Genomic DNA, 12,017 nt, shown 5'->3' on the forward strand with positions numbered 1-12,017 from the left:
ATGCTTGGTAAGGTGTGTTCTCAGCTGGGGCTCACGTTCAGTTACTTGCCAGTATTTTTAGATCGCAGCATTTGAAGAGTCGTGTTCGTGTTGCATTAGCTGCTCACGCAGGGTCATGCGTGCGGTAGACAACTTAATGCAGGTCTGGATAAGTGGATGAGTGGCTTCCAATTATAGCGACTTCAGAGTGATTTAGAAACATTTCCAACTTACTGAGGGCTTGTAAAACAACCCACAAACTGTCATATTTAGAACGTTACTTCTATTCTCCTCTCAGTTTCATGGAGAGAGTGTGGTTTGAGGACATTAACGACTTCAGGATCAGTCTTCAGTTTTCTTACCTGCTGAGATGTGGAAATCTGTAGCAGCCTGCACCTAGTGCACGGGAGGAAACCAGGGCAAAGCCCCACCCCAGCCTTTTTGTTGCTTTCCGTTGTTTGGCTTTGCTTGTTTGTTTGAGAGCTTGCTTCGTAGCCCAGATTGGCCTCAAATTTGCAGTCCTGTTTTAGCCTCCAGAGTGCTGGGATTACAGATGAACACCCCATCCCCAAGACTTATTTTATTATTATTATTATTATTATTATTATTATTCCTTTCTTCCTTCCTTCCTTTCTCCCCCCGCCCCCTCCTCTGGGTATAGCCTTGGCTGTTCCAAATCTCATTCTGTAGACCAGGCTGGCCTCAAACTCAAAGATCTGCTTGTCTCTGACTCTCAAGTGCTAGGATTAAAGCCCTGTGCCTTCCCGCGAGGCAATTTGGTTCTTAATTACACGTCTGTGTACATCTATGTGCAGGTATGTGAATGTGAATTCAGGTGCCTATGGAGGCCAGAAGAGTGTGTCAGCTTCCCTGGCGCTGGGGTTCTGGGTGTTTTAAGCTGACTGATGTTGGGTACTGGAAGCCACGCTGTGTCCTTTGCAGGAGCAGTACATGCTCTTAGGTACTGAGCCAGCTCTCCATGTCCAACCAGCTTGATACTGTAATTGCAAAATAATCATTAGGTCTCAGGAATGATCTCCAAAAAAAGATCAAGGAAAGAATATGGCTCATGGTTTGGTTAGCAACTATTTTCTTCCCTTTTTATAATTTTTTTAAAGATTTATTTTTATTTTATGTGTGGGTTTCTGCCTGCATGGCTCTTGTCTGTATACCACGTACAATACAGTGCTCTGGGAATAGGGTGTCAGATTTCCTGGAACTAGAGTTGCCATTGGTTGTGAACCTCCTGAGGGTGTTTGGAATTGAACCTGGGTCCTCTGGAGCAGCCAGTGCTCCCAAAGGCCTCTTACTGTGTTTTTATGTTGCTGAGGCTGGCACTGTGCTCAGTGAAGACAGAAAGAAAACCCTCTATTCTGAGCTTTCCTTGCACCTAGGAGGGCATATTATACCATATTAGCCAGGAAGAAGTGGGCTTGGGAACCCTCTGGAGGGTCTTAATTCAAGAGATGTAGCCAGACCCTTGTCTCCATTGTCTGCGAGGCCGAACATGCAGCGAGAGTCATCATTTACTCCATTTGAGGACTGCTTACTTTTCCAAGAAGAAAGGTAACTGCGTTTACCTGTGAGGTTGTAACCACAAAATAGGCTGTCAATGTGGAATACAGAACCGGAGCCTTGCTTGAGCAATTTCTGTTCTCTTTGGACTATTAATAAAGAACATGACCACCTCTTCTTGGGGACTGTTGACTATTAAGGGTCACTTGGGAGGGGGTACCATTGCTGCTAGGGGCCTGTTGTAAAGAAGGGGTCCAGAGGAAAAGGAAGGTATTGAGGGTGAATATAGACCTTGTATATGTGTGCACAACCCAGCAGGTAAAGGAAAAGAGCGTGGTATAGTTTGCCACTATGCTATCTCATCGTGCTTTTAGGTTCGGGGAAGGAACTACCGCTCCCTTTTGCCACCCCTCAAGGCTGTGCCAACAAATGTGTTGCCAAGGAATGGGAGCAGCTCCCAGGAAGCAGGGCAGGACAGAACTGAAGAAAGCTGGTATTCCAGACATGATGGCTCAGCTCCATCTTGTAATCCCAGCACGCAAGAGGCTGGGGCAGGAGAATTGCTTTGAGTTCAAGGCACCTTAGGCTACATAGAGAGTTTCTGGGTTAGTCTGTTTATACCTGATCTCAAAAAATGTTGAAGATAAAACAGTTCATTAAAGATAACAATCCGGACACTTACAATACTGTGAAATGCATTTTTCTTATTACTCTTTCTGTATCAATTTTTCAGAACTTTGTTCTTCCACAGTTTGGTGAGATTTTATAACTCTTACTGTGAGAGCTGTGGGGACCAACCCCGCTCTGCCTCGGTTTCCCTTTCTCACGAGGATGCTGCGGACCAGTGTTTCCTGTCATGAAGCTGTCAGGTTGCTTGTCTCCGTTCAGCTGGGAGAGTGGGATTGGCTAGAAGGGGCGGTTGTTTAATTTCAGAGTCATCAGCGGAGTGATTTCTAAAGAGAGGATTTTGGAGAGTTTAGATGCACACACGAGAGGAGCCGCTCGTCTCGGCCCCCGTCCCCCTTAGGCGCCTGCTCCGTTTGCGGATGTGCATGTTCGCAGCAGCCCGGCACTGGCGTCTCATCCAGCCTACCGGCAGGTCGTACGTCCCTCCCACGTCACAAGGCAGGAAGGACGCAGGCCAGGGAGATGCCACAGCCTCGTCTCTTAAGCAGCGCGGAAGTTTATTTGCAGTCTTGAGTAGAGGTACTCTATTAAATCTTTCCGTGTTGGAGGCATAACTTGGGTCGCACGCTTGCCTAGGATGCCCAGTGCCTGGGTTTGATCTCCATCCCCAAGCAGAATAAAATAAAAATCCAAAGGTTTATAGTGACAAATAACACACATGCAGGAATGCACTACAGACATGGTTGGTTTACCTGGTTTCGGTCGGGTCCAAAACTACATGCTATATTCTGGAAAAAAATATATAAGCAGGACTGAGTGTCACCACAGTCATAGTTAAACCACTGCAAATCACATCAGATTGCTTTCTTTTTCACTTTCGATTTTGAGAAATTTCAAACCTCCACATTTGAAGGAGCATATCCATGTGCTGTAGCCTGAGTTGTTACAGTCACTCAGCGTTTTGCCAGGTTTGTCCTTCGTACATAAGCACACGCGCGCTTCTCAGCTCGAGTGAGGGCTTTAACTATGATAGGCAAAGGTTGCTATGCCTCAGATCTACACCCTTGGCCCCCACACCCACCCTGTCGTCCTCTGAACCGTTTGACAGTGTTTGCTTGATCGTGACATTTTTACCCTAACTACTTCAGTTGTCTTCTGTACAACCACAGAGCCATTATAATGCCTGAAATGTCTAAGGTGCCAGGAACATACATATGTGTGTATATATATTCTTTTCTTGGTACTGAGATTGCATCCCTACCACTGAGCTGCATCTATGACCAAAAGTATCTAATATTGATGAAATGCTTCTCTCGAATACAGTCTATCTTCAGTTTCCCCAGTTGCCCCAAATATTATCTGACTTGGTTTTTCTCCCAGTTCTGGATTCATGGGCAACAATAACGTATTGATAATGTATGCACTTTGTGATGGCATTCCGTGAAGAGGCACAGATGGTCTGTTTCTACCATTTCTATTGATACTGAACTTGATCACTTCAAGTGTTACTGTCACATGTTTGCATTGTATGATCTTCTGTGTCTTTCTGATAACACGGTGGGGTAGGTGTGAGGAATGCTTTAATACTATAAATATCTGCCCTCCAGATTTTTTCACCCAGTAATTTTGATATCCATGGATAATCTTCCCTGAATATGTTGTGATACTGGGGCTTGTAAAATGGCCATTTTCTAATTGCTTATCCCTTCCGTATTAGAAAGCAGTATCTAAAGGGCCTCCTGCTTCATTATGCAAGGTGTCTCCATGGCTGATGAATTCATTTATTCCGTGTGTTATAATTATTATTGTCACTAAATCCTTAGACTTATGCCCAGGTTGTCCTGAATTTGGCCAGCACGAGGCCCCAAGCTGGCTCCTCATCACTTGGCTTATTTCCTTCCCTTCCACGCACAACAACAGTTTTAAGGACCAGCTTATGTTTCCCTGCCCAGATCTGGAATCGCTCGTTTCTTTAAGAAGTTCAGAAACCATTTATGGAGAATTGTGTTTCTCCATAATGTAACGAGACTGCTGCTGAGCCTGCCTCGCAGATGCTAATGCGACCAACAGACCTAGTAAGTTCAAGTAAGACCCAGAGTTTGGAGACTTAAAGTAAATCCTATTAAATGTGTACAGTAACTTTTGTATGTAAAACCTTTGACATCTATACTCTTAAAAACAAACAACAGAAACCCCAGACCATTACTGGATACGGTGGCCAGTCTTAGTACACAGGAGGTGGGCCCAGGAGGATGGAGAGTTCACACTAGCTTCGACTGTGTAGCAAGTTTGAGGCCAGCCTGGGCTAATCAGCCCCTGACTAAGTGCACGAGCTGGGGATGTGGCTCAGGTGACGGAAGTGCCTGGCGTGCATGTTGTCCTGGGCTTGACAGGCAGCACTGTTTGAGATTGGGCACTGTGGTGCGTACCTGCAGTACCAGTACCTGGGAGGTAGACGTTCAAGGTCACTAGGGATAGGAGTTCAAGGCCAGACTAGGCTATGTCAGACCCCGTCTTGAAAGAAAAGATCTCAGATGTGATGTATAGTTGAGAAGAATGCTTCAGTCCTGATATGAAAGCCACCCTGAGAAACCTATAAAAAATTCTATTTTACAATCATCCTCCGTGCTCACGTTTAGAACTCTGAATAATATAGAAAGGCCTAAATGTGGGCTGGAGAGATGGCTCAGAGGTTAAGAGTATTGCCTGATCTTCCAAAGGTCCTGAGTTCAGTTCCCAGCAACCACATGGTGGCTCACAACCATCTGTAATGGGGTCTGGTGCCCTCTTCTGGTCTGCAAGCATACACACAGACAGAATATTGTATACATAATAAATAAATAAATATTTAAAAAAAGAAAGGCCTAAATATTTTATTTTATATGTATGGGTGTTGGAAGTTTTGCTCATGTCTGTAATCCACTCGTGTACCTGCTGCCCGTGGAAGCTAGAAGAGGGCATCGGGTCGTCTGGAGCTGGAGTTACAGGTGGTTGTGAGTCACTGTGCAGTTGCTGGGAAGTGGACCCAGGTCCTCTGGAAACTGCAGCCAGTGCTCTTAACCCCTGAGCCATGCCACTGGTATTCTTTAAAGATCTGAGTGTGTATTCTTCCCCAGAAGGGGGATGTAGCAAGATGCAGCCCAGATGTAGAGCATTTGCCCACAGACACAATCCTGGCACTGCAGGAGTGAGAAGCAGTTACAGGTGTGTACTACTTGTAGTATAGTGTGTAAAATCCACGCTCATATAACCTATAACCTACAGGTCTATACTTTTGTCTCCTAAATTACACTTTGACTTCCTGCTCCTGCCACCATCTTCTCCGTTCTCTGAGTCTTTTTTGACTCTGAGCCCCTTTGCAGGCGACCTCCCCTCCTTTGACTTCTAGACTTCGGACCCTTAAACACTTCCTTTCTACCTCAGCTGGACAGTTCCCAAGCCACTTTTTTAAAGTGTTTGTGTGTATGGGTGCGTGTCTCTGTGCCTGTGCGGGCGGCCATGGAGTCCAGAAGAGGACGCTGGCGCTCTCGGAGCTGGATACAGGTGATTGTGTACCACCCTACATGGCTGCTGGGAGCCAAACGCTGGTTCTCCGCAAGAACGTCAAGTGCTCTCTATCACGGAGCCCTCTCTCCAGCCCCTCACCCATGAAAAAATTGCACTCGCTTGCTATTTGTGTCTGTGTACCATGGGGCATACCTATGCCGTGGCGCTGATGGAGGACAACTCAGAACTGCTTTTCTCCTCCCACCGTGTGGTTTTCAGGGAGCAAGCCCCTTTCCCCAGTCATCGCGCTGTCCCCCAAATAGCTCATTTGAACACTGGCTGCAGCCGCACCTGGTTCCGGCTGCTGCTGTTTCCCATTCGCATCGAACTCTAGGAGACTCTAGATGTGTTTCCAGAAACCTTCGTTTCTCTCCCTGCCCCCACTTTGTCCTTGTGGATTTACTGCCGCTTTGGTAGATCTTCACACGGTCAGAGCAAGCTTCTTTCCACGGTGTTTCCTTCTTTGCTGGTTTTCTGTCTCCCGAGCTCTCCTAGAGTGTCAGCCTGCTCTTCTCTCCGAAGAAGCCAGACGCCACTCTTGACTCTGAGCATCCAGCACTGAAAACGCCCGATCGCGGACCCCAAAGCTTTACCTTTTAAGTACAAACACATCTCACGCGCGTGCATCCAAGCAGGCTTCATTCTCCCTGCTTCCTCCTAAGGGACACTGCTCTCTCCCAAGTAACTCAAGGCCAGTGTGTGATTGGTTCCTGCTTCTCTCTTCCCTCCTGTATCCAAGCCACCAGCCAGTCCTACTGTAGTAGGACTCAACAGTGCAGCCATGACCAGTTTCTGTTTTCCCTGTCCACTGTTCCGCTCCAGGTGTGGTCACCATCACTTCTTTCCCAGATCAGTGGATTCTCCCTTTTTATGACTGAAATTTGAGCATTTCCAATATTATCGTTTTATTATTATTTCTTATTATTTAATTTATTTAATTATTCACTGTGTAGTGCTAGTTGGTCTGGAATTCACTCTGTAGACCAGGCTGGCTTTGAACTCATAGAGATCCACCTGCCTCTGCCTCCTCAGTGCTGATAACAAAGGTATGTACCCCACTCCTGGCACTACAACCTCATTTTTGAGGCACAGTTTCTCTTGTTATTTCTGCCTGAGATTCATACACCAGCTTCCTGCCCACTCTCTTGACTCTGCCTTCCAGCTCCAAGTGGTGATGCTGAGGCCAGGATTGTAGACAGGAGCCAATCTGACTTTTTCACTTACGTTTGGGTTTTGAATGCAGGGCATTAGGGTTGTGTAGCAAATGCTATTGTGTAGCAATGCTATTGATGACCGTGGCCTCCTGAATTGACTTGCAGCCAAAGTGAGTAAAAGAGCCACACACAGAAAGATGGCTCTGTCTCAAGCCTGCTTTCTTCTTCTACACCCTGGCTGGGGATTTCTCTACAGCCCAGAGCCTCAGTCAGCAGGGTTGTACTGGGATCTAATTCCCCCTGGGGAACCCTTCACCTGTGGAGGATGACATGGAGCTCCTGGGTGAGCGGCGGGCTGGGTCCCGCCACCCGGCTAGCTTAACCCTGAAATAACCACACGGAAAATTGTGTTAATTAAATTGCTGACTGGCCCATTAGCTCTAGCCTCTTATTGGCTAACTCTCACATCTTGCTTTAACCCGTATCTAGTAATCTGTGTAGCACCATGAGGTCGGTTGTGGCTTACCGGGAAAGATTCATCATGTCTGATTCTGGCGACTCCATGGCGGCTCTCTCTGCCTGCCTTCTTCCTCCCAGAATTCTGTTCTGTCTTCTCTGCCCACCTAAGGGCTGCCCTATCAAAAGGCCAAGGCAGCTTTTTTATTCAACCAATGAAATCAACACAAATACAGAAGGACCTCCTATACCATTTCCCCTTTTCTGTTAAAACAAAAAGAAAGGCTTTTATTTTAACATAGTAAAATTACATATAACAAAACAGTTATCAAGAATTACAGTCATAGCTGGGCGGTGGTGGCACACGCCTTTAATCCCAGCACTCGGGAGGCAGAGGCAGGCGGATCTCTGTGAGTTCGAGGCCAGCCTGGTCTACAAGAGCTAGTTCCAGGACAGGCTCTAGAAACTACAGGGAAACCCTGTCTCGAAAAACCAAAAAAAAAAAAAGGAAGAAAAAAAGAATTACAGTCACAATATTTATGTCTATTTTATCTTTATTATAACAATGGAAAACTATAACTATCTATCTATTCTTCAACTCCATCAAAGACTCCAGAAGGATATAATATTACCTAAGTAAACAAGAAGTAAGCAACTTTCAAAACTCTAGAAATGACAGAGACATCTTGCTGCCTGGACAGTCACCCAAAGTTCCTCTGTACTATTGGGGTATCCATCTTCAGCCTACAGGCCCATAGTATCCAGCAGACATTTCCATGAAGCAGGAAATTTCAAAGGCAGTTCAGTCAGTATCTGCTGTGTCCTGCAGAATGTCTCACAGACTCTTTAATGAATCAGGAACCCTGAAGTATCATCTCACCTTTAGGCAAGTTCAGCAGTCCTCTCTCTGCGGGTTCTTTGTGTCCAGTTTATGCAACAGTCCAGGCAAGAACAGTTTCTTGCCCAAATGGCTATCAAACTCCATAAGGAGTTTCTTCGATGCCCATCTTCCTCTTGAAATAGATTGGTGCTGCCAGGAGCAAATGTGTCTCATTGTCATGAAAAGCCCTAAGTTATTAAAACATTTTAAATGCCATATTCTGTAGTCTTTGAAAGATATGAAGAATGCCTATCTAACTGAAATATATCTCTATATATCTAGAAAATCTAACATGACTACAAGCTTGATTATTATCGATGATTATCCATTAACAACCTATATTTCCTAATTATACATTACATTTTTTAAATGAACTATACAATCACAATACCTTAATCAAGATCAGAAATACATATACATATAACAAAATTAATTTTAAATTTATATAAACAAAGCAAAATTTATACCAATGTAAATTATTCATATCTATATTATATCCCCCTTTAAGTGTACAAGAACAGTTATAAACAATATTTGGGAATATGGGTGTAGATTTTTCTCTCCAAACTGCTTTGTGCTGTATGGGGGCGCTGTTAATCAGGTACCTCATGGTATAACCTGTGTGCTAGGTTCATCTCAGTTGGCAGTTGAGTGAAGTAATTTTCTGAAGGTGTTCACGGTGACCTTTCAGGAGGGTGTGGTCTATCATACCATATTGGTCTAGAAGCAATCACAGGGTCTCATCCTCTGTGAAAACAAAAGAAAAACCTCTTTTCCAAAGCATCATTTCCTTAGACCCAAATTCTGACATCATAATACCTTTAGAACATATATGCTGGTTCAGCTTAGCAGCCCATTTAATGAACTGTTTTTGTACTTAGCTCCTTTACAGTCAAAAGATTCAAAGAAAACACAATAATACACAGAATCCAGGCTCTCTGTGAATTTTCCATTTTTATGTGGCTTATTTTTCTTATTTCTTTTAATCTATAACTATCTGTACTCTTTCTCTTTAAAGACTTTACCCTTTTTTCTTTTTTTTTCTTTTTTGGTTTTTCGAGATAGGGTTTCTCTGCAGCATTTTTAGAGCCTGTCCTGGAACTAGCTCTTGTAGACCAGGCTGGACTCGAACTCACAGAGATCCGCCTGCGTCTGCCTCCCGAGTGCTGGGATTAAAGGCGTGCGCCACCACCGCCCGGCGACTTTACCCTTTTTAAAAAGCATTAACTTTGAGTTTTTAATGCTCTTTATTCTCTCCCAAGCCTACGTCTGTCTAACACTATGACCCATTTAGAGGTCTTTTATGACTGAATCTGTCCTATTGCATTGTCTTTCATTCTCTACTGTCTTGAAGAGCTTTTAAAATGCTAAACAGCTTGGTTGCAGCTGCTCTGGATGTTGACTCTGCCTCTCTCCAATTTCAAAATGGTGGATGTACCATTTCTGCTAGCTCTGGGGCCTCCAGGTAGGAGCCACACTCAGCACTTTAACTCTGAGACTGAGCATGAGGCTCATAAACTCTCTCTTTCTGAGTTACAGCCAAATCTGCCATGCAGAGCACTGTGCAGCCTGGAAACATCTCTGTGTATGGCGGCGGGAATCTGCCATGCTCTTCCGCTGAGCCACGGGCATGGTCTCAGCTACTTTCCTCCCGATCTGAGCAGGCACACAAACACCCAAGCCCACAAATGCTCCATAGCCAGAGTTTGCGCAGATGGCAGGACCCAGGAAGCCTCATTTTAAAATGGCATGGCTTTTTTTCTTTCCACTACAGCTGAATCAGGAAAATTTCTCTTAAAGGAGCTGCGATACTCCACCAGCAAACGGCAAAAAGCCATGTTAAACTCTCTCTCTCTGTCCTTTTTAAGCCCTCTCAGGTTTTTAAGTGGATTTAGTCCATCACATTGAGGTGCTAATCTGTAGCTAAGACAAGCGGCAGGTTGTGTCCTGCCGCCCGGCTACCTTAACCCCAAAATAACCACACAGGAATTGTATTAATTAAATTGCAGTCTGGCCCATTAGCTCTTGCCTCTTATTGGCTAACTCTCACATCTTGCTTTAACCCATATCTAGTAATCTGTGTAGCACCATGAGGTTGGTCATGGCTTACCGGGAAAGATTCATCATGTTTGATTCTGGCGAATCCATGGCGGCTCTCTCTGCCTGCCTTCTTCCTCCCAGAATTCTGTTCTGTCTTCTCTGCCCACCTAAGGGCTGCCCTATCAAAAGGCCAAGGCACCTTCTTTATTCAACTAATGAAATCAACACAAATACAGAAGGACCTCATATACCACCTGGGTAAGTAACCCAGCAGACAGCTACGACTTCCCCCAGTGCTGACCTTTTTTCTGAAATTCCTTTTCTTCCTTTGCATTTTATTTCTCTTATTTCTTCACATGTACAGGAAGAACATGGTGACCTCCCAGAGAAGTCAGATTTTGTTTGTTTGTTTTGATTTTTTGACACAGGGTTTCTTTTTGTAGCCTTGGCTGTCCTGGAACTCACTCTGGAGACCAGGCAAGTCTCAAACTCAGAAATCTGCTTTCCTCTGCTTCCTGAGTGCTGGGATTAAAGACGTGTGCCACCATGGCCTGGCTAGCACATACTTTTAACCACTAATAAAGCTGTCCAGCCCCTTTGTTTTGTTTTTTTGAGACAGAAATTGACTCTATAGCCCAGGCTGTTCTAGAACTCACAAAGTATGTCATGCTGACCATTGAAGTATTAATCTAATTAATCTTTATCAATAAAAAATTGGGAGTCAAATGTCAGGGTAAGAACATGAAAGAGTTGGGGGGTGCACACTTTTAATCCCAACACTCGGAAGGCAGAGGCAGGCAGATCTCTGTGAGTTCGAGGTCAGCCTGGTCTACAAAATCTAGTTCCAGGACAGGCTCCAAAGTTCAGAGAAACCCTTGAAAAACCCAAATAAATAAATAAATAGAACCTGCGAGATGAGAGAAGCAGGAACAGCCACCAGTCACCTCCTACCTCTTCCATTCCTCTGTCCAAAAGGGCCGAGGAGCGTTACCACTTCCTGTCTCCTCCCTGTCTACTGTCCTCCAAATCATTGTCAACTGCGACAGGCTTCCTCCAACAAGGCCACACTTATTAATCCTTCCCCAACAGTTCTACCACTTGGGGACCAAGTATTCAAACACATGTGCATTCTCATTCAAACTATCACAGCAGGTGAAGAATTTAGGCTGGACTCAATTGGATGATTCTTCTGTAGTCTTGCTTAGGTTGGTTCCGTGGCTACAGGAACCTGGCTGCTTGATTTGGGTGAATGGTTTAAGGTGGCCCCTGATAATAGAATTTATCTCAGTTGGCTGCTTTAAGAGACTTCAGATGGGGGCTGGAGAGATGGCTCAGTGGTTAAGAGCATTGCCTGCTCTTCCAAAGGTCCTGAGTTCAATTCCCAGCAACCACATGGTGGCTCACAACCATCTGTAATGGGGTCTGGTGCCCTCTTCTGGCCTGCAGGCATACACACAGACAGAATATTGTATACATAATAAATAAATATTTTAAAAAAAAGAGACTTCAGATGGAATGGCTTGTATACTCCTACAACCTCTTCCTCTTCCAGTAGCCTAAGACTGGACTTCTGCACAGGCATCAGGGTGGCAATCCAAGGACTTTCGTGAGGCCTGGTGTCAAGTTCCACAGAGCCACTTTTCATCAGAGTCACAGGGGTTGGGCCAGAGTCAAAGGGTGACACAGAGATTCCACTCCTTCGTGAAAGGAAGGTCCATATCTCATTGCCCAGATGCAGGCACACAGGAAGGAAGGACATTTAAACCATCTTTGCAAACAGTCTGACCCATCTCTTCCATGTCCCCAGACTGCCACTTCCC

Source organism: Arvicola amphibius, chromosome 1 (assembly GCF_903992535.2).
Source record: "Arvicola amphibius chromosome 1, mArvAmp1.2, whole genome shotgun sequence".
In the NCBI taxonomy this organism is placed as follows: Eukaryota; Metazoa; Chordata; class Mammalia; order Rodentia; family Cricetidae; genus Arvicola; species Arvicola amphibius.